Genomic DNA, 20,446 nt, shown 5'->3' on the forward strand with positions numbered 1-20,446 from the left:
CCTTTGGCTCACCAAGTCCATACCTGACCAGCGATCCCTGCACGGGAACACTATCCTACACATTAGGGACAATTTACAATTATACCAAGCCAATTAGCCTACAACCCCCAACATGTTTGGCGATCGGGAGGAAACCAAAGCACCCGTAGAAAACCCACGCAGGTCACGGGGAGAACGTACAAACTCCATGCAGACAGCAGCCAGAGTCAGGTTCGAAACGGGTATCTAGCGCTGTGAGGCAGCAATTCTACTGCTGCACTACCATGCCACCCTTTGCACTGGTCTTTCACAGAAGAGGGCAGTGGTATCAGCTGTGACGTTGAGGTGGTGAAAGTGAAATAATGTGCAAGAATGGAGCTGATAGCGATATCAGTTTTGTAGAATCTTTAATTTAAACAGCCCATCACACATACAGAATAGAGAGATTGGCGGAAAAGTTGCATCAGCTGAATGTGGAAAACTAAGTTACCTGCTCCTTCATATCAATATTGCTGCCTTTTCAAACTTGCTGTCTTTACTTTTTAATACCTGTTCTAATATTCTGTGTCAAATTTTAATTGGTCATGGCCCATTTGCACTGAATAGATACATTGCTATTGCTCCTGTACAGACAATATATAAATCCCAATTCTTCTTGCCGTACACAACACACAGTTTACCCCTGTTGGAAATTACTCACTCAGAGAACCCAGGATCAGTAGCAGAACCCTCATTTCACCAGGTGACATTCTGCAAATGAAAGCACAGAATTAAAATGAGAGAGAAATGAGGTACAAGGGTCTTGTGCAAGCTGTAAAGTGGGACAGCAATTAATAGTGGGTGAAACACATGACTCCCTGACTGGGAGATCTACAGACAAACGTAAGATCTCCCTCTCAGCGTTGTACAGGAAAATTAATTACAATCAATTAACATGAGGTAAAATTATGAGATTGATCAAGTGGTGATGTCTTCTTACCTGATTCTGCAGAGGTGCTGCTGCCTGGGATGGAGGGAGATAAGACCACCTGCAACCTCCTCAGTCCCGGGGACTCTACCGTGAGTGTTGACAGACTCAGCGACAGCTCACCCGCTACCTTCCACATCCACTTCCCGAGTGAATAACTGCAGGGCTGGATAACAGTGCAGCCGATGCGGGTTTGGGGAAAACATGCAAAGCAGACAAACCAACACCCCCCATTCTGTGTCTGTGGAATGAAGAGTCCATTGTTTCCCGTCGACTTCCTCTAACAACCGCAGATCAGTGAAGGGTCAGCACTGAGCAGGGGGCTGCAATTGTAACAGACAAATGTATCAGAGAGGAAATACACTGTAGGTCCTGAAAAATCTGGCCAAATGACCAGGTGACCATTATTACACAGAGGGCCATACTGGAACAGAAATGGACATAAGTATTAACAGAGGGAGTAGTCATCGGATAAAAGCTGCCAGTGGACTGTGTATTGGAAATGTAATGGACAGTGTGGGCTAGAGAGGAAGTAGCCACAAAATAATCCATGCCAGAGAATTTTATCAGATTTATCGTCCATCATCCCACGTGGCAGCATTGTGCTGTGTGGTGGATCTACAGTGAACAGAGGGGGCTGCAAAAGGAAACTGGCAGGATCATTCCTGTTGTACTAAAACATGTCGCATCAGATATTGGTGTCTGTGCTCCGGTCCCAGAACAGACAGTAAACAGGATATTGGCAGCTGAAGCACAACTACGGCATGCAAACAGGCTCTTTGGCCCAACTCCCGTTTGCCTCTGCCTGACCATAATTATCCCTCTAATCCTTTTCGATCCATGAACCTGTCCAAAAGACTTTCAAATGTCATAATTGTTCCTGCCTTTACCACTTCTGGCAATTCATTCCATACATCCATCACCCTCTGTGTGAATAAAACTGTCTCACACGTCCTATTTAAATCTTTCCCTGCTCACATTAGGACATTGAATAGCACATCACAGAAACAACCCTATGGCCCACAATCTCTATGCCGAATGCAGCACGATAAAATTAATCATATCTCCTTGCAAAAGATGTTATAGAGGTATATAAAATCATGAGGGAAATAAGTAGGGTAAACGTGCATGGTCTTTTCCCAAGTGTTGGGGAATCAAGAACCAGTGGACATAGGTTTAAGGTAAGAGCGGAAAAAATTAACAGGAACTTGGGAGTAATTTTTTCACTCAGAGGATGGTGGGTAAATGGAACATGCTGCCAGTGGATGTAGTTGATGCAGGACTATAACGGCATTAAAAAGATACTTGGACAGGTACATGGAAAGGTTTAGAAGGAAATGGGCCAATGGGACTACCTAAACTAGGGGATCTTAGCCGACATTAATGAATTGGGCCGAAGGGTTTTTTCCCTGCTGCATGACGACATATGATCAATATCCCTCCATTCCCTGCAGGTCCACGAGCCTATCTGTAAACCTCTCCGATGCCACTATTGTATCGGCTTCCTCACCACCCATGGCAGGATGTTCCAGGCACCCATCACCCTGTGTAAAAAAAAAAAAACCTACACATCTACTTTAAACTTTGTCTCTCTCACCTTAAATCTATTCCCTCTAGTGTTTGACAATTTCACATTGGGAAAGAAGGTCCAACTGACTTGTCTCTCTATACCTTCCGTAACTTTATATACTTCCATCAGCTATCCTCTCCTTGTAGTCACGTGTGGCTGTGCCTAACGGCTGCGGCTCGCTGGCAGTCTGTTTGTCTTTTTTCCTTTTTTTTGTTTGTGTGTCGGTGTTGGGATGGTTTATATTTCTGTTTTTGGCTGTGTATGTGTGGGTGGGGGGGGGGGGGCGGGGGGTGGTGGGGTGGGTGAAACCTTTCTTTTTTTAGGTCTCTTCCCCGGGGCGCAGCTTGGCCGCGGGGCCTTCCATCGCCCGCGGGGCCTTCCATCGCCCGCGAGGCCTTCCATCGCCCGGCGCAGCTCGGCCGCTGGACTTAACATCGCCAGCGCGGCTCGGCCGCGGGTCACAACAGTGCCCGGCGCGGCTCAGCCGCGGGGCCTTCCATCGCCCGGTACGGCGCGGGACGTTTCAGCGCTCGGTGCGGCTCGGCCGCGGGGCCTTCCATCGCCCGGTGCGGCTCGGTTCAGCCTTCCATCACAGTGAGGGGGTGTTTGGAGTCACTGTGATGGATGTTTGTGTTGGGGTCGTGTGTCCTGTGTTCTTTTCTTTTTTGTTGTGTTCTGTGACTGCTGGAAATGTAATTTCGTTCGGTATCTGTACCGAATGACAATAAAGTTCTGTACTGTAGGTAATAGCCCATAATCCAGCCAGACATTAAACCCATGGCCTCCAGCTTTAGTCAGCCTATAGAGGCCTCCAACCTCTGCCTTGGTAAAATGAATGCAAGCATCAATCTTATCTATGCCCCTCGTAATTTAATAAACCTCGGCAAGGTCACCTCACAGCCTCCTTCACTCCAAAAAAGAAACAGCCCCCACGCATCCAAGCTCTCCTCACATCTTGAGCATTCCTGTCCCGGCAACATCCTTCTGCAGCCTCACTATCTCAATCACATTCTTTTCATTCAATAGCATGGTGACCAGAAATAATAATAATAATAATAATAATGTATTTTATTTATATAGAGGTTTTCATATACTCAAAGACGCTTTACAGAGATTTAGAGAACATAGGGAAATGAATAAATATATAAATAAGTAAATAAATAAACGAACAGAGAAAGGAGACAGAAGGTGAGGTGACCTTCAGTGGTTGAAGGCAGTACTGAACAGGTGAGACTTCAGCGATGTTTTGAATGTGGTGAGTGTGGAGGAGTCTCTAACGGTTTGGGGTAGTGAGTTCCATAGGGTGGGAGCAGCGATGGAGAAAGCCCTGTCCCCCCAGGATCTGAGTTTGCACATGATACTCATGTAGTCTCACTAATGTTCTATCCAGATGCAAGGTGATGTCCTAACCCTTCACTCAATGTCCTGTCCAATGAAGGCAACAACGCCATATGCCTTCTTCACACTGTAAATGAAAGGACCCAGGAGTGTAACACTGTAAATGACAGGGCCCAGGAGTATAACACTGCAAATAACAGGGCCCAGGAGTTTAACACTGTATGGAGGATGGTGATGGCAGAGGCTATCACAACATTTCAGAAGTATCTAGATGAGCACTTGAATCACCAAGGCCTAGAAGGTGACAGATCATATGTTGATATCTGGGAATGATATAAATTGATACTTAATGATCAGTATGGACAAGGTGAACTGAATGGCCTGTATCCGTGCTGTATGACACTTTGACTATATCAGTTGAAGCCTGGGGCAGATCAGTTATGATTGCATTGACACAGGGCAGGCAATCTACTTTTGTCCCTGTTTTGCTGTGTTCCTGTGAGAAGACACTGAGTGATCTTGGCAGTCATTGATGGAGGATTCTAATTCAATGATAAATAATGCAGTGGTGGAACAGCAGAAAAGGACACAGGAAATTCACTCCTTGGTCGAGCAGGCCAGAACTTTATAACTCGGGAGTGCAGGAAGATGAGGGGTGATATTATAGAGGCGTATCATTTCATGCGAGGAATACATAGTATAAATGCACAGTCTTTTCCCCAGAGTAGGGGAATCAAAACCAGAGGCCATGGATTGAAGGTGAGGGGGGTAAGATTGAATAGAAAGGAACATGAGGGGCAACTTTTTTTTTTTAAATGCAAAGGGTGGTAGGTATATGGAACGAGCTGTGGCCTTTCACAAAATGTTACCTGTGCCCGATATGTAAAGTACTTTGTTTTCCGTCTAGATGTTTCTTGTTACAAACAGGATTGTGGGAATGGTGGCAAATTAATCTGCAGCGCTTCCATTGGAAATGTTATGATGGCAGATTTGAATTTGGTACACAGAAACAAGTATTTAAGCCCTTCCACTCAAACTCCTATGAAAACTGCCTCTCTCTGTCCATGCCCTCCTCCTATCCTCAGCCACTCTCCTTTTCCATAAATTCTCGTTTTCTTGTCGCTCAATTTGCATCTGAGCCCTTTCATCAATGGTTACCTGATTCCTTGGTGTGAAAGGTCCCTTGTTCTCAGTCTATGGATTTCCTGGTAAAAACAGGGATGACAGAGCAGGAAAGTGAACCCTTTAGTAATGTAGTGGTTGCAAAAACAAGGGTGTTTTGTATGGAAGTTACTGCAGAGGAACAGGCCATTCAGCCCAACAACATTGACTTGTTTTATACCTGCAATGTGGAAGCACTGTGCACTCAGCTGTGTCCTGGGACTGCAGTGAAAGAGGAGACTGGACAAGGAACATCCACACAATCATTCCTCATTCACGAAAAATTACATCAGTTTATCTAAAGATCTGAATTGGAGGCAGCCATATATCTTGGACCATTAAAAATTATGGAGAGTACTGCAACGAGGGAGACAGATGGGACCACTAAACGGTTTGAAAATTAGCATGAGAACATCGTGACTGAGCTCAACACAGAGGAAATAGTGGAACAAGACATAACACATACTGGAAAACAGGGATCATCAGTTATTCACTCAAGCTTCCAAGGATACTGATTCTCATTCTGTACAACCACTTGTCACTCTCTCCTGTTCCCTCATATTCCAGTCCTCATTTCACCAATTGCCCTTTTGATTCTTTATGTCGAATTTTGCTCAGTTTGCATCCTTCCATTCACCAATGTTACCTGCGCTCCTGATATTGAAAGTTGCTTGTTTCCACTTTCTTCAGTCTGACCAACCCAAAATGGCTTTCCATTCCTTCAGCAAACTCTGCCTGAGCCGTTGTATTACTCCAGCATTTTGCTCAAGATTCCAGTAATTGTCGTTCCCGAATCTTGCTCTCATTTTGCCAGGATGGTTGAAGGGGGCAGAATTGACCAGAACATGTGTTTCCGTTTGACCTGCAATGGCCACAGAAGGGAAGATGAATTATTTATGTCCCTGCATAGAAACAGGCCGTTCTGCCCAGCAGCTCCATGATATGTTTTACATTCTACATCAACCTCCTGTAACGTGGCAGCTCTGGACACTCAGCTGTGCGGTGGGACTACAGTAACAGAGAGGACTGGAAAAGGAACATCCACAAAATCATTTGTTTTGCACATTGGTGTCAGTGCTCGAGAACTATCATGAGCAGACACCACATGGGGCCTTGGCAGCTGCAAAACAGCCAAAACTAGAAAATGTTGTTGGGACTTTTGAGTTTAAAGGGAGAGAATGGATAAGCTGTCTATTTTCCCTGGAGCAAGGATAAAACCTGAGTAGTGTCTTTATGGAGGTTTATAAAATTGAGGAATGTTAGTAAGCTGGATAGTCACAATCTCTTTCTCCGGATAAAAGTCATAGGTTTAAGGAGTGACACATTTTTCAGAGTGTGATGAGTATATGGAATGAGCAGCCAGAGGAAGTGGTTGAGGCATGTACTATTATCATGTATTAAAGAAATTTGAAGAGCTACTTGGACAATAAAGACACACAACAAACTGCATATTCTGCAATTCTGACCAAAACTCCAAGTGCTGGAAGAGCTCAGCAGGTCAAGCAGCATTGTGGAGGGAGTGGACAGGTGATGTTTCATGTCAGGCCCCCTCTTCAGACTCAGACCACCATCTGTCCATTCCCTCTACAGATGCTATCTGTCCGGCTGTGTTGCTCCAACACTTCGAGGAACACTTGCTCAGGGATATAGGCAAACCACTGACATGTTGGGCCAAAGTGCATGCTTCCATGCTGTTCAACTCTCTGCCAGCTATGAAAACATTAAATGTGCAGATGAGTAGCTAAGATATATCAGATGCTGCACGGAATGGATTGCAGAGATAAGGAGGAGTAAGACTATAGAGGGAACTGAAAATCATAAGATGTTGTCACTGACCCCTCAAGGTACCACAGAATGTCTCTGTCTGTCTTCCCAGAAAGCCTCTTACTTAATCTCGTACTTTTCAGTTGTTAATATTGCCCAATATGCAACGACTGGTGTTTTTTTTGTCAGAAGTGAAGAATCCTCTATTCTTGCTTTGCAACCGGCATCTCACAAACATGATATCAGGAATGGGTAAAAATGATTGAAGGAGTGAGTCCATTGGATCGTCAATGGAACCGAAAGCTGGAAAGAATTATTTAGAATTCACCACACAGGAATGTCCAGTTCAGGCCAAAATCACAGCCATGCCATGTGCCCATCCCAGCTTGCTGCAATCACGCAATTCTGTTCCTGTCAAAATTAACATCATCGTTCCTAACATTACGTACTTTACAACACTCTCATCGCTCAGTGTCCAACATTAATAGTGAGTGTTCCTGGGGAGGGATGTACCTTTTCTCTGGATGTTTATTATCCAATCCATTCTATATATTATATTCCAGTACACAGAGGGCCAACATTAGCTCACTGCTGGTGTGGGAGAAAATTATCCTGCAGATGATGCCTCTCTCACACTCATGTCCTCTGATTCACCATCTCTGCTCACTGTGCACCAGCCCCCCACTCCCTCTCCTGCCTTACCCAGCTGTGCTCCTCCCAAAACAAGGCATCTTAGACAGGCACGGATCGAGAGAATGGGTTTAAACCGGGCAAACGGAACTTAATGAAAAACAATGCCATCGGACAAAGTCAGCATGGATTTACAAAAGGCAAATAATGTCTGACGAATCTTATAGAATTTTTCGAGGATGTAACTAGTAGAGTGGATAAGGGAGAACCAGTCGATGTGTTGTATCTGGACTTTCAGAAGGCCTTCGTCAAGGTCCCACATAGGAGATTGGTGTACAAACTTAAAGCACACGGTATTGAGGGTTCAGTGTTGAGGTGGATAGAAAATTGGTTGGCGGACAGGAAGCAAAGAGTAGGGATAAACGGGTCCTTTTCGGAATGGCAGGCAGTGACTAGTGGGGTACCGCAAGGCTCAGTGCTGGGACCCCAGTTATTTACAGTGTATATTAATGATTTGGACGAGGGAATTGAATGCAACATCTCTAAGTTTGCGGATGACACGAAGCTGGGTGGCAGTGTTAGCTGCGAGGAGGATGCTAGGAGGCTGCAGAGTGACTTGGATAGATTAGGCGAGTGGGCAAATGCATGGCAGATGCAATATAATGTGGATAAATGTGAGGTTATCCACTTTGGCGGCAAGAACAGGAAAGCAGAGTATTACCTGAATGGTGACCAATTAGGAGAAGGGGAGATGCAACGTGACCTGGGTGTCATGGTGCACCAGCCATTGAAAGCAAGCGTGCAGGTGCAGCAGGCAGTGAAGAAAGCGAATGGTATGTTGGCATTCATAGCAAGAGGATTTGAGTTTAGAAGCAGGGACTGCAGTTGTACAGGGCATTGGTGAGACCGCACCTGGAGTATTGTGTGCAGTTTTGGTCTCCTAATCTGAGGAAAGACGTTCTTGCCTTAGAGGGAGTACAGAGAAGGTTCACCAGATTGATCCCTGGGATGGCGGGACTTTCATATGAAGAAAGACTGGATAGACTAGGCTTGTACTCGCTGGAATTTAGAAGACTGAGGGGGGATCTTATGGAAACATATAAAATTCTTAAGGGGTTGGAGAGGCTAGATGCGGGAAGATTGTTCCCGATGTTGGAGTCCAGAACCAGGGGTCACAGCTTAAGGATAAGGGGGAAGTCTTTTAGGACCGAGATGAGAAAACATTTCTTCACACAGAGAGTGGTGAGTCTGTGGAATTCTCTGCCACAGAAGGTAGTTGAGGCCAGTTCATTGGCTATATTTAAGAGGGAATTAGATGTGGCCCTTGTGGCTAAAGGGATCGGGGGTATGGAGAGAAGGTTACAGGTTACTGAGCTGGATGATCAGCCATGATCATATTGAATGGCGGTGCAGGCTCAAAGGGCCGAATGGCCTACTCCTGCACCTATTTTCTATGTTTCTATGTAATGCGAGGTTAAGCACTTGTGTGAAGTATGAAAAGGCAGTAGAAATCAAAAGTGGGTGGAGTGCAGACAGATCGAGATGTTCTTGTGCATGAGACACCTGACAGTCGACATGAAGGTGCGACAAACGTCAGGAAGGTAAGCAGCACATTGGGATTTATTGCAAGCGGGGTTGGAGATGAAAATACAGTTTAAGTTTAAGTGCGATGTTGGTCTCGTTATTTAAGAGTACATTTGCATTCAAAATAGCCCAGAAGAGATTAACTCACCTAATTTCAGGGATAAAGCTTTTATACTACCACAAATGTCTAAAAGTGTTGGGTTGTGTTGTTTGGAGTTGACAAGGATGCGGGATGAGGGGTGAGCCACACACGGTCCCACAGCGGCAGAACAGTGTAGTTGTTGGGACAGAGTCAGAGATAAACAGCATGGAAACAGGACCTTTGAGTGCACACCAAGCATCCTTTAAAAAAGAAATCCTACCCTCAACTATGTTATTCTCCCCCATTTTATCTTTGGGCTTGCTTTGTTTTTCACTAATATTGTTTTTATTAATGAACTGAAAATGTATTTGTTTTTATGTTATCGTTTAGACGTATTATGGTACTGCAAATAAGAATTTCATTGCTCCATTTCGGTAAATATATTACAATCTCTCTCTTCTCCCTCCTCCCTTCTCCTATTCCCCCATCCTCTCCCCCCACCCCCTTTCCCGCTGCCTCTTCCCATTCTGCCCACCCAAATTGCTCCATTCACCACAACACAGAACAATGTAAAAGATAGAATTAAAAGAAAGTACCATCAATGATGTTTTGGGAGCTGAGAAGACACCCACAAGATCAAAGGGAGAATGTGTAAATTCCACACAGTCAGCACCCGAGGTCTCGTTCGATGCCAGATGATGGGAGAGCCGAGGCAGCAGCTCTACTAGCTGCACCACTGTGAGATGTTTTGAACAAGACTATTTAAGAGGGGAATTATTGAAAAGGGCAGCAAGAATAAATCAGGGAGCTACAGAACAGTGGGCCCGATATCAGTGGCGCAGAGGTTATTTGAGAGAAGTTGGAGGGACTGGATCTACACCATTTGGACAGGCATGGACATTCTCAAGGGGAGGGTGAGTGCTGTGCATGTTGGCACCAATGACATTAGGAAAATGGAAGAGGTCCCGCAAAATGAATATACGTAGTTAGGCAAATGGTTCAAAAGCAGGACCTCCAGTACCATGTGCTAATGACGGCAAGTACAAGAAATTTGGACAGATAAATGTGTGGCTGAGGAGTTGTTGCAGACAGAAAGCAAAGAGTGGGGATAAATGGGTCCCTTTCAGAATGGCAGGCAGTGACTAGTTGGGTACCGCAAGGCTCGGTGTTGGGACTGCAGTTATTTACAATATACATCAATGACTTGGATGAAGGGATTAAAAGTACCATTAGCAAATTTGCCGATGATACAAAGCTAGGTGGCAGTGTGAACTGTGAGGAAGATGCTATGAGGTTGCAGGGTGACTTGGACACGTTGTGTGAGTGGGCGGATGCATGGCGGATGCATGGCAGATGCAGTTTAATGTAGATAAGTGTGAGGTTATCCACTTTGGTGGTATGAATAGGAAGGCAGATTATTATTTGAATGGTGTCAAGTTAGGAAAAGGGGACGTACAACGTGATCTGGGTGTCTTAGTGCATCAGTCACTGAAAGGAAGCATGCAGGTACAGCAGGCAGTGAAGAAAGCCAATGGAATGTTGGCCTTCATAACAAGAGGAGTTGAGTATAGGAGCAAAGAGGTCCTTCTGCAGATGTACAGGGCCCTAGTGAGACCGCACCTGGAGTACTGTGTGCAGTTTTGGTCTCCAAATTTGAGGAAGGATATTCTTGCCATTGAGGGCGTGCAGCGTAGGTTTACTAGGTTAATTCCCGGAATGGCGGGACTGTCATATGTTGAAAGACTGGAGCGACTAGGTTTGTATACACTGGAATTTAGAAGGATGAGAGGGGATCTTATCGAAACGTATAAGATTATTAAGGGGTTGGACATGTTAGAGGCAGGAAACATGTTCCCAATGTTGGGGGAGTCCAGAACCAGGGGCCACAGTTTAAGAATAAGGGGTAGGCCATTTGGAACAGAGATGAGGAAAAACTTTTTTAGTCAGAGAGTTATGAATCTGTGGAATTCTCTGCCTCAGAGGGCAGTGGAGGCCAATTCTCTGAATACATTCAAGAGAGAGCTAGATAGAGCTCTTAAGGATAGCGGAGTCAGGAGGTATGGGGAGAAAGCAGGAACGGGGTACTGATTGAGAATGATCAGCCATGATCACATTGAATGGCGGTGCTGGCTCGAAGGGCCGAATGGCCTACTCCTGCACCTATTGTCCATTGTCTATTGGTAGGGATTTAGATTTATGAACCATTGGAATCTCTTCTGGGGCAGAGGTGATCCATACAAGAAGGACGGGTTACACTTGAACCGGAGACCAACCAATATCCTGACAGGAAAGTTTGCTGCTGGTAATCGGGTGGGTTCAAATTAAAATTGCTGGGTGGAGGGGGGGGAAGGAGTTCATTGCAGAACTGAGAGAACTGAGGCAGGTGAGTGGCTGGAACTCGGTATGGAAGGTGATAAAGAAAGCTCACTAGGCGGGATAGCACAGCAGGAAGCAACGTAGGACTGTTGTGAATTTGTGGAATCACCCACAGATTTGTGAATTTGTGGAATCACCCAGAGAGCAAAGAATTTGTGAATTTGTGGAATTCTCTGCCACAGAAGGTAGTGGAGGCAAATTCACTGGAATAATTGAAAAGAGTTAGATAGAGCTCTTGGGGCTAGTGGAATCAAAGGCTATGGGGAGAAGGCAGGCATGGGTTAGAGTGATAGAGTGATATATTGTGGAAACAGGCTCTTCAGCCTAACTCGCCCACACCGACCAACAATGTCCCAGCTACCCTAGTCCCACTTGCCTGCACTTGGTCCATAACCCTCCAAACCTGTCATATCCATGTACCTGTCCAACTGTTTCTTAAACGATGGGCTAGGTCCAGCCTCAACTACCTCCTCTGGCAGCTTGTTCCACACACCCACCACCCTCTGCGTGAAAAAATAACTGTTCAGATTCCTATTAAATCTTTTCCACTTCAGCTTGAGCCTATGTCCTCTGGTCCTCGATTCCCCTACTCTGGGTAAAAGACTGTGCATCGACCCAATCTATTCCTCTCATGATTTTGTGTACCTCTATAAGATCCCTCATCCTCCTATGCTCCATGGAACAAAGACCCAGCTTATTCAACCTCCCCCTTTAGCTCACACCCTCTAGTCCTGGCAACATCCTCTGAACCCTTTCAAGCTTGACAATATCTTTCCAATAACATGGTGCCCAGAACTGAACACAATATTCTAAATGCAGTCTCACCAAGGTCTTCTTCAACTGCAACATGACCTCCCAACTTCTATACTCAATACTCTGACTGATGAACGCCAAAGTGTCAAAAGCCTTTTTGACTACTTTATCTACCTGCGACTCGACTTTCAAGGAACCATGCACTTGTACTCCTAGATCCCTCTGCTCTACAACACTAGCCAGAGGCTTACCATTTACTGTGTAGGTCCTGCTTTTGTTCGACAACCTAAAATGCAACACCTCACACTTCTCTGTATTAAATTCAATCAACCATTCCTCCACCCACGTGGCCAATCATTCCAAATCCTGCTGCAATCATTCACAACCATCTTCACTATCTGCAAAACCACTAACTTTTGTATCATCAGCAAACTTGCTGATCTTGTCCTGTATGTTCTCATCCAAATTATTGACTTAGATGACAAACAGTAACGGGCCGAGCACCGAACCCTGTGGCACACCACCAGTCACAGGCCTCCATTCTGAGAAGCAACTTTCCACCATCACCCTATGCTTCCTGATTACTGCTTACTTCCGGGTTACTGATTGTGGATGATCAGCCATGATCCCAATGAATGGCGGTGCAGGCTCAAAGAGCCGAATGGCCTACTCCTGCACCTATTTTCTATGTTTCTTTGTTTCTATTGAATTGCATCTATTTAATGGGAGAGGCCTGATGGGCAAGACTTGGATAGGTACATGCGACTGGGACATTTTAAACATTACAAAAACATCGCTAAGCAAGGTACAGAACTGGCAGCTTAATGATCTCGGGTACAGGTGCGAGAGGTACAAGATAGAGGTGGGGGTAAAAGAGGAGGGGACGGTGCTCGATTGATTAAGAAGAATGTCACAGCAGTAATCAGATGACATTTCTGATGGGTCTTGCAATGAGGTTATAGGGGTGGAGCTGAGAAATAAAAAACAGATGATTAGCTTGTTGGGAGTGTAATAGAGGCCCTTAAATAGTCAACGGGAATTATAAGAACAAATGTGCGAGGAGATTTCCGACAGCTGATTAATAGGGTCACCACCATCGGCAATTTTAACTTTCCCAATATAGACTGGGACTGACAGAGTGTCAAGGGCTGCGATGGGATGGAATTTGTCAAATGAATTCAGGAAAGTTTCTTTAGGTAATACAGTGCATTCAGAAAGTATTCAGACCCCTTCAGTTCTTCTACATTGTGCTCTGTTACAGCCTTATTTTAAAATTGATTAAATTCACTTTTGTTATCATCAATCTACACACAATACCCCAGAATAAAAAAGCGAAAACAGGTGTTTTTAATTTTTTTTTAAGTAATTTGAAAAGAAATAACTGAAATATCATATTTACATAAGTATTCAGACCCTTTTCTATGACACTCAAAATTGAGCTTTTGTTCATTCTATTTCTATTGATTATCCTTGAGGTGTTTCTACAACTTGACTGGAGTCCACCAGTGGTAAATTAAATTGATTGGACATGACTTGGAAAGGCACCCACCTATCTACATAAGGTCCCACAGTTGAAAATGCATGTCAGGGTAAAAATCAAGCCATGAAGACGATGGAATTGTCCATAGATGTCCGAGACAGGATTGTGTTGAGACATATCTGGGGAAGGGTATAAAACAATTTCTGCAGAATTGCAGGTCCCAAAGAGCATAGTGTCCTCCATCATTCTTAAATGGAAGAACTTTGGAACCACCAAGACGCTTCATAGAGCTGGCTGCCCGGCCAAACTAAGCAATCAGGAGAGAAGGGCCTTGGTCAGGGAGGTGACCAAGAACCCAATAGTCACTCTAACAGAGCTCCAGAGTTCCTCTGTAAAGATGGGAGAATTTTCCAGAAGGACAACTATATCTGCAGCACTCCACCAATCAGACCTTTATGGTGGAATGGCCAGACGGAAGCCACTCCTCAGTAAAAGGCACATGATAGCCCGCTTGGAGTTTGCCAAAAGGCACCTAAAACACTCTCAGACCATGAGAAACATGATTCTCTAGTCTGATGAAACCAAGATTGAAATCTTTGGCCTGAATGTCAAGCGGCACCGCTCATCACCTGACCAATACCATATCTACGGTGAAGCATGGTGGTGGCAGCATCATGCTGTGGGGATGTTTTTCAGTGGCAGGAACTGGGAGACTAGTCAGGTTCGAGGGAAAGATGAATGGAGCAAAGTACAGAGAGATCCTTGATGAAAACCTGCTCCAGAGCGTTCTGGACCTCCGATTGGGGCGGGCGTTTATGATTAAAAAATGAATTAAATCCATTTTAAAATAAGGCTCTAACGTAGAAAATGTGGAAAAAGTGAAGGGGTCTGAATACTTTCTGAATGCACTGTATGTAGAGGCCACTATTGGAGAGGGCAAAGCTTGATCTTCTCTTTGGAAATTGGGACAGGCAAGTGTCTGAAATGTCAGTGGATGAGCGTTTTAGGGCCAGTGACCAGTTCTGTTAGCTTTAAAATAGTTATGGATAAAGAGACGGTGGGCCCACAGTTAAAATTCTAAATTGGGACTAGTGTAACTTTGATGGTATGAGACAGGTACTTGCTCAAGTTGATGGAGTAGGTTGTTTGCAGGCAAAGGAACATCTGGAAAGTGGGATGCTTTTAAAAGTGTGATGGCATGAGCTCAGAGCATGCATGTTCCAATTCGAGCAAAGGGCAAGGCAGGTGGGAGTAACGAAGCCTGCATGATCAGAGAAATTGAGCCTCTTGTCTGGAAAAAGGAGGCATGGAACTTGCATAGGCAGCTGGGATCAAGTGTAACCCTGGAGAAGTTTTGGGAAAATCAGGAGGGCAAAACATAAGGAAATAATATTAAGGAAAATCCAGAGAGATTTTATGTACATTAAGATAAAGAGGGTCAATAGAGAGAGAATAGGGTCCTCCAGAAACCAAAATGGTTATCTCCGTGTGCTGCAGGAGATGGGCAAGGTCCTCAGTTAGGACAGTCTGTAATATGGTTGAAGAGGTGCTGGATCTCCTAAGGTAATTGAAAGTACATAAATCTCCTGCACCTGATCAGACATATCCGAGAATACCGTAGGTAGCTTGAGAAGAATTGCAGGATCCCTGGCTGAGATATATGAATCATCATTAGGCACGGGTGAGGTGCCGCACGAGTGGAGGGTGGCTAATGTTGTGCCCCTATTTAAGAAGGGCTGCAAGGAATAGCCTGGGAACTGTAGACCAGGAAGCCTAACATCTGTGGTTGGCAAATTACTGGGAAGGATTCTGAGATAAGACACACATGCATTTGGATTAGGCTTGTATACACTGGAATTTAGAAGGATGAGAGGAGGTCTTATCGAAACGTATAACATTATTAAGGGGTTGGACACGTTAGAGACAGGAAACATGTTCCCAATGTTGGGGAAGTCCAGAACAAGGGGCCACAGTTTAAGAATAAGGGGTAGGCCATTTAGAACTGAGATGAGGAAAAACTTTTTCAGTCAGAGAGTTGTGAATCTGTGGAATTCTCTGCCTCAGAAGGCAGTGGAAGCCAATTCTCTGAATGCATTCAAGAGAGAGCTGGATAGAGCTCTTAAGGATAGCGGAGTCAGGGGGTATGGGGAGAAGGCAGGAACGGGGTACTGATTGAGAACGGTGCTGGCTCGAAGGGCCAAATGGCCTCCTCCTGCACCTATTGTCTATTGCCTATTGTCTATTGACATGGGCTGATTAGAGTTACACAGCGTGGAAACAGGCCTTTCAGTCCAACTTCCCCACGTCGACCCATATGCCCCATGAACACTAATCCTACCTGCCTGGATTTGGCCCAAATCCTTCCAAACCTATCCTTCTACCTGTTCAAATGTTTATTAAATGTTATGACAGTACCTGCTTCAACTACCTCCTCTGGCAGGTTGTTCCATATATCTACTACCTTTTGATGTAAAATGTTTTTTTTTTAAAGTGAGTGGGGAAAGATTTATCAGGAACCTAACTCCTCTGATTCTTGACTGATTTGGAATAGTCAGCATGGTTTTGCATATGGGAGATTCCAAATACAAATCTAATTGAGTTATTTGAAGAAGCAACCAAAAATGTAATTGACATTTGTCTATATAGTTTTCAGCAAGGAATTTGGTCAGGTTGTGCATATTTGGCTGCTCTGGAAGGGAGTGCTGGATCGAGAATTGGCTTCATGGAAGAAAGCTGAAGGTGATGGTGGAAAGTAGTTTTTCAGACTGGAGGCTTGTGACTAGTGGAGCGCCTCAGGGATCGGTGCTGAGTCCATATCTGTTAGTGGTTTACATCAATGATTTGGATGAGAATGCACAAGTCATGAATTGCAAGTTTGCAGATGACACTAAAGTGAGTGCTATTGAAGATAGCAACAATGGTGACCAAAATTCACAACAGGATCTTGATCAGCTATGTAATTGGGCTGAGGAATGGTTAATGGAATTTAATGCAGATAGGAGCAAGGCATCATTGCATTTTGGAAAGTCAAACTAGGGGAGTATCTTCACAGAGAATGGCAGGGCCGTGGGGAGTGTTGTAGGGCAGAGGGATCTTGAAAGTGCAGCGACAGCCACAACTGATTTCTTGGAACTTGCCTGCGCCTCCATCTTATCTGTCCCTCTCTTCCCCTCTCCTTCCCAGTTCTCCCTCTATCTTCCTGTCTCCACCTATATCCTTCCTTTGTCCCGCCCTCCTGACATCAGTCTGAAGAAGGGTCTAGGCCCGAAACGTCACCCATTCCTTCTCTCCCGAGATGCTGCCTGACCTGCTGAGTTACTCCAGCATTTTGTGAATAAATACCTTTGAAGTGCAGGTGCTCAGTTCGCTCAAAGTGGCCGCACAGGTAGATAATGTGGTCAAGAAGCCTTTAGGTACATTGGCCTTCATCAATGAGTATAAAAATTGGGATGTTATGTTAACAGTTGTACAAGTTGTTGGTGAGGCCCAATTTGAAGTATTGTGTTCAGTTTTGGTCACCCTGTTAGAGGAAGGATATTGTTAAGCTGAAAAGAATGCAAAGAAGATCTATGAAGATGTTGCCAGGACATGAGGGCCTGAGCTATAGGGTGACAAAGATAAATTGCAATGCTTCAAGAAGACAGAATGGGATAGGGAAAGGTTGAGTGCTTAAAATGTTTAAGCTCTTCATGCATTATAATAATTCTGTGCTTCAAAGAAGGTTGAAACTGAGCATGCGTAGCTGACACTGCAGTTTACTTTAGTCAGATTCTGTTCTCTGTTGTCAAAGGATAAATCGCAATCATAAAGCAATAAAATAAGGTTGAAAGGGTAACAGGATATTTGCTTATCTGTAATGGTGTAGAATTGGGCTGTGTTTATTCTGCTGTGCTTTCGGAAGTGCGCGATGTATAGTTGTTATAAGACCATTTGGAGGAAGGAAAACCTCTAAAGTGTTTGCCCTGGTAAACCAAACATCAAAAGGAAAATCTGTACATAAGAAGCAGATGATTTTTTTTGTTCGTTGAGCAATCTCTTAAAATTGCTCCAAGTGATCACTGTATTTGGCGCTTTTGAATAAAGTCTTGGTTGTATTGCTAGGTCTTTGTGTTGTGTTTTAAAGTTTTCTTTAACAAGGGGGAGCTGGGCAGGCTAGGGCTTTATTACTTTGAGTTCAGAAGGCTAAGAGGTGATCATATGAAGGTGAATACATTATCGTCTATCTCGTCTGAGCATTTGACAGCACTGGGCCTCCACTCGCCGGAGTTTAGAAAGTTGAGGGGGGACCTCATTGAAAATTACAGAATAATGAAAGGCATAGATAGAATGGATGTGGAAAGCATGTTTCCACTGGTGGGAGAGTTTCGGACCAGAGGTTATAGCCACAGAATGAAAGGGCACTCTTTTAGAAACGAGGTAAGGAGGTAGAGATCAGTCATGATTGAATGGGGAGTGGTCTCGATTGACTAAATGGCCCAATTCTACTCGTGTAACTTGCAAACTTTTATCCTGAGTAGGGAAATCAAGAACCAGATGGACTTAAGTTTAATGTGAGAGGGAAAAGATTCAATAGAAATCTGAGGGCAGCATTTTCATACAGAACGAGCTGCCAGAGGAGGAGGTTAAGACAGGTGCTGTAAAAACATTTAAAAGACATTTGGACAGGTACTTGGATAAGAAAGGTTTAGAGGGATATGGGTCACATTCTGGCAGGTGAGACTAGCGTAGATAGGAAATTTGGTCTGGATAGGCTAGTTGAACTGAAGAGCCTGTTTCTGTGCAGTACGACTCTAGGTCGGATAAGAGATAGTCAGCATTGCTTTGTCCATGGGAAATCTTATTTCACAAACCTGACAAGTATATTTCGAAGATGAGGGCAGGACAGTGAGCAGGGCAATTTACATGGACTCTAGAACACCATTGACAAGTTGCCATATGGTAGACTAGCGTGGAAGGTTAGATCACATGGAATCCAAGCCAAGCTAGACAATTCGATTCAAGATTGGCTTGGAGGAAGCAGTCAATGTGTAGTTTTGGAGCACTGGTTTTCTCATTGGAGGCCTGTGACCAGTGGAGTGATGCAGAAGCCGGTGCTGTTTCCACTGTTGTTTGTTATCTACATTAATAAATTGGATGACAGTGTAGCTAAATTTGTTGGTGAATTTGCAAATTATGGTAATTACACAATAATTGTTCAGGCACATTCAGGGTGAGCATGGCGATGCTGGAATTCTCCACCCTGGAGGTTAAATTGTTGATGATAAAGAGGTCACAGGTCAGTTTTTCAATGATCAGGGAATGAAAAGCTATGTACACTTGGCACAGCAGAGGATTTGAGGAGTGGAGCAAATTGGCTCTGGTCACATTACATTATGGAGCAGGTTTGAGGAGACAGGTGGCCTACTCTCACTTCTACCCTTTTACACCACAATAACAAAAGGGACAGAGTGCTTTGGGAGGTGATTCTAGGGAAGAGGGTCTAATCTGCCATGTCTGGATGATCTAAATTCAAAGAGATAAAGGAAGAGGTGAGATCTTAATGACGAGTAAGCAAGACAAAACACACACCCATCTTCCAGTCCCAGCTCCCTCTTACCTCAGCCTTCCGTGTGTCTGTTGCTCTAATGTTCCCTGTGGCCTTTCACCAGACCTTGCCTCTGTCTCTGACATGTAGAGCCCATTGTTCTCGCTCTATCTGCTTCCTGAAACAAACACGACATCAGTCAGGGACGCGACAAATCTGGCTGCTGGAACTTTAATGAATGTTGGAATACAAAGAGGCATGCAGCACCACAAGTCCCCTTTAATTTTTCCGCTCTCACATTAAACCTACAGACCCTAGTTTCAGAACTTCACCCGATCTGTGCTCACGTGATTTTATAAACAGGTCATCCCCTGAGTTTCTTCACTCCATGGAAATCAATCCCAGCCTATCCAGCCTCTCCTTCTCACTCAAACCCTCCAATCCAGGTAATCAACCAATCTATGTTGCATCTTTTGCGGTTTACTAACACCCTTCCTGTAGCAGGGTGATCAGAACTGTACATATCACAGCAGGTGTGGTCTCCCCATGTCTTGTACATTGAGACAGGATGCTGCAGAGCGGACTAGAGACAGATGACCTCTGGTGCTGTCTGCACCCCCTTTACCTCCCTGGCCAGGCTCAGTCTCCCAGCTACAACCCCCTCCGTGTCTCCCTCCTAATCTCCCCCTCCCCAGTTCCAATCCCAATGCCCCTCTGTGTCTGCCTCACGTGTCCTAAACCCTCACCATCCCCTCTGCCCCCCCCCCTCGATCCTGTGCCCATCCCCCTGCCCCCTCCCCACCCGCTCCACTCCCATAACCCTTGCTATCTCCTCTCCATCCTCCTTGTTACCCCTGCGCAACCATCCTCCCCTCCAGCCCCATGCCCTCCCACCCTGCCTACACCCCTCACTGCCCGTCCTTCTCCCACCCCACTCTCCCCCCACCGCTACGCCCTTCTCTCTTTCTCAGACCCCACCCTGCGCCACTCGGCCCCACCTGTCGTCTCTCCCCGCTCCATCCTCCGTCCCCTCGGGCGCTCCCTCGCTCTCCGACCGTTAAACCGCCATCCTCGCGCAGTTCGCGGTCGCCATGACGGCATGACGTGGGGCGGGGCTTGCGATCCACCTGACGGCGTGACGTGGGGCGGGGCTTGCGATCCACCTGACGGCGTGACGTGAGGCGGGCGGGGCTCGCGATCCACCTGACGGCGTGACGTGCGGCTAGACACACGGTCTC

General features: G+C 45.2%; 2 long non-coding RNA genes across 2 annotated transcripts; both read right to left on the reverse strand.

The window, feature by feature from the left end:
* Positions 1–483: 483 nt before the first annotated feature.
* LOC144612175 (uncharacterized) lies at positions 484–5,061 on the reverse strand. The gene is made up of 3 exons (XR_013549636.1): positions 5,013–5,061; positions 959–1,269; positions 484–729 (listed from the first exon to the last, which is right to left on the reverse strand). It is a non-coding gene; the product is annotated as an uncharacterized LOC144612175 (long non-coding RNA).
* A 606-nt stretch (positions 5,062–5,667) lies between these two features.
* Positions 5,668–19,383, reverse strand: LOC144612172 (uncharacterized). The gene is made up of 3 exons (XR_013549633.1): positions 19,281–19,383; positions 9,672–9,796; positions 5,668–5,877 (listed from the first exon to the last, which is right to left on the reverse strand). It is a non-coding gene; the product is annotated as an uncharacterized LOC144612172 (long non-coding RNA).
* Positions 19,384–20,446: the final 1,063 nt, after the last annotated feature.

The sequence above is a fragment of the Rhinoraja longicauda genome, chromosome 43 (genome assembly GCF_053455715.1).
Source record: "Rhinoraja longicauda isolate Sanriku21f chromosome 43, sRhiLon1.1, whole genome shotgun sequence".
Taxonomy (NCBI): domain Eukaryota; kingdom Metazoa; phylum Chordata; class Chondrichthyes; order Rajiformes; family Arhynchobatidae; genus Rhinoraja; species Rhinoraja longicauda.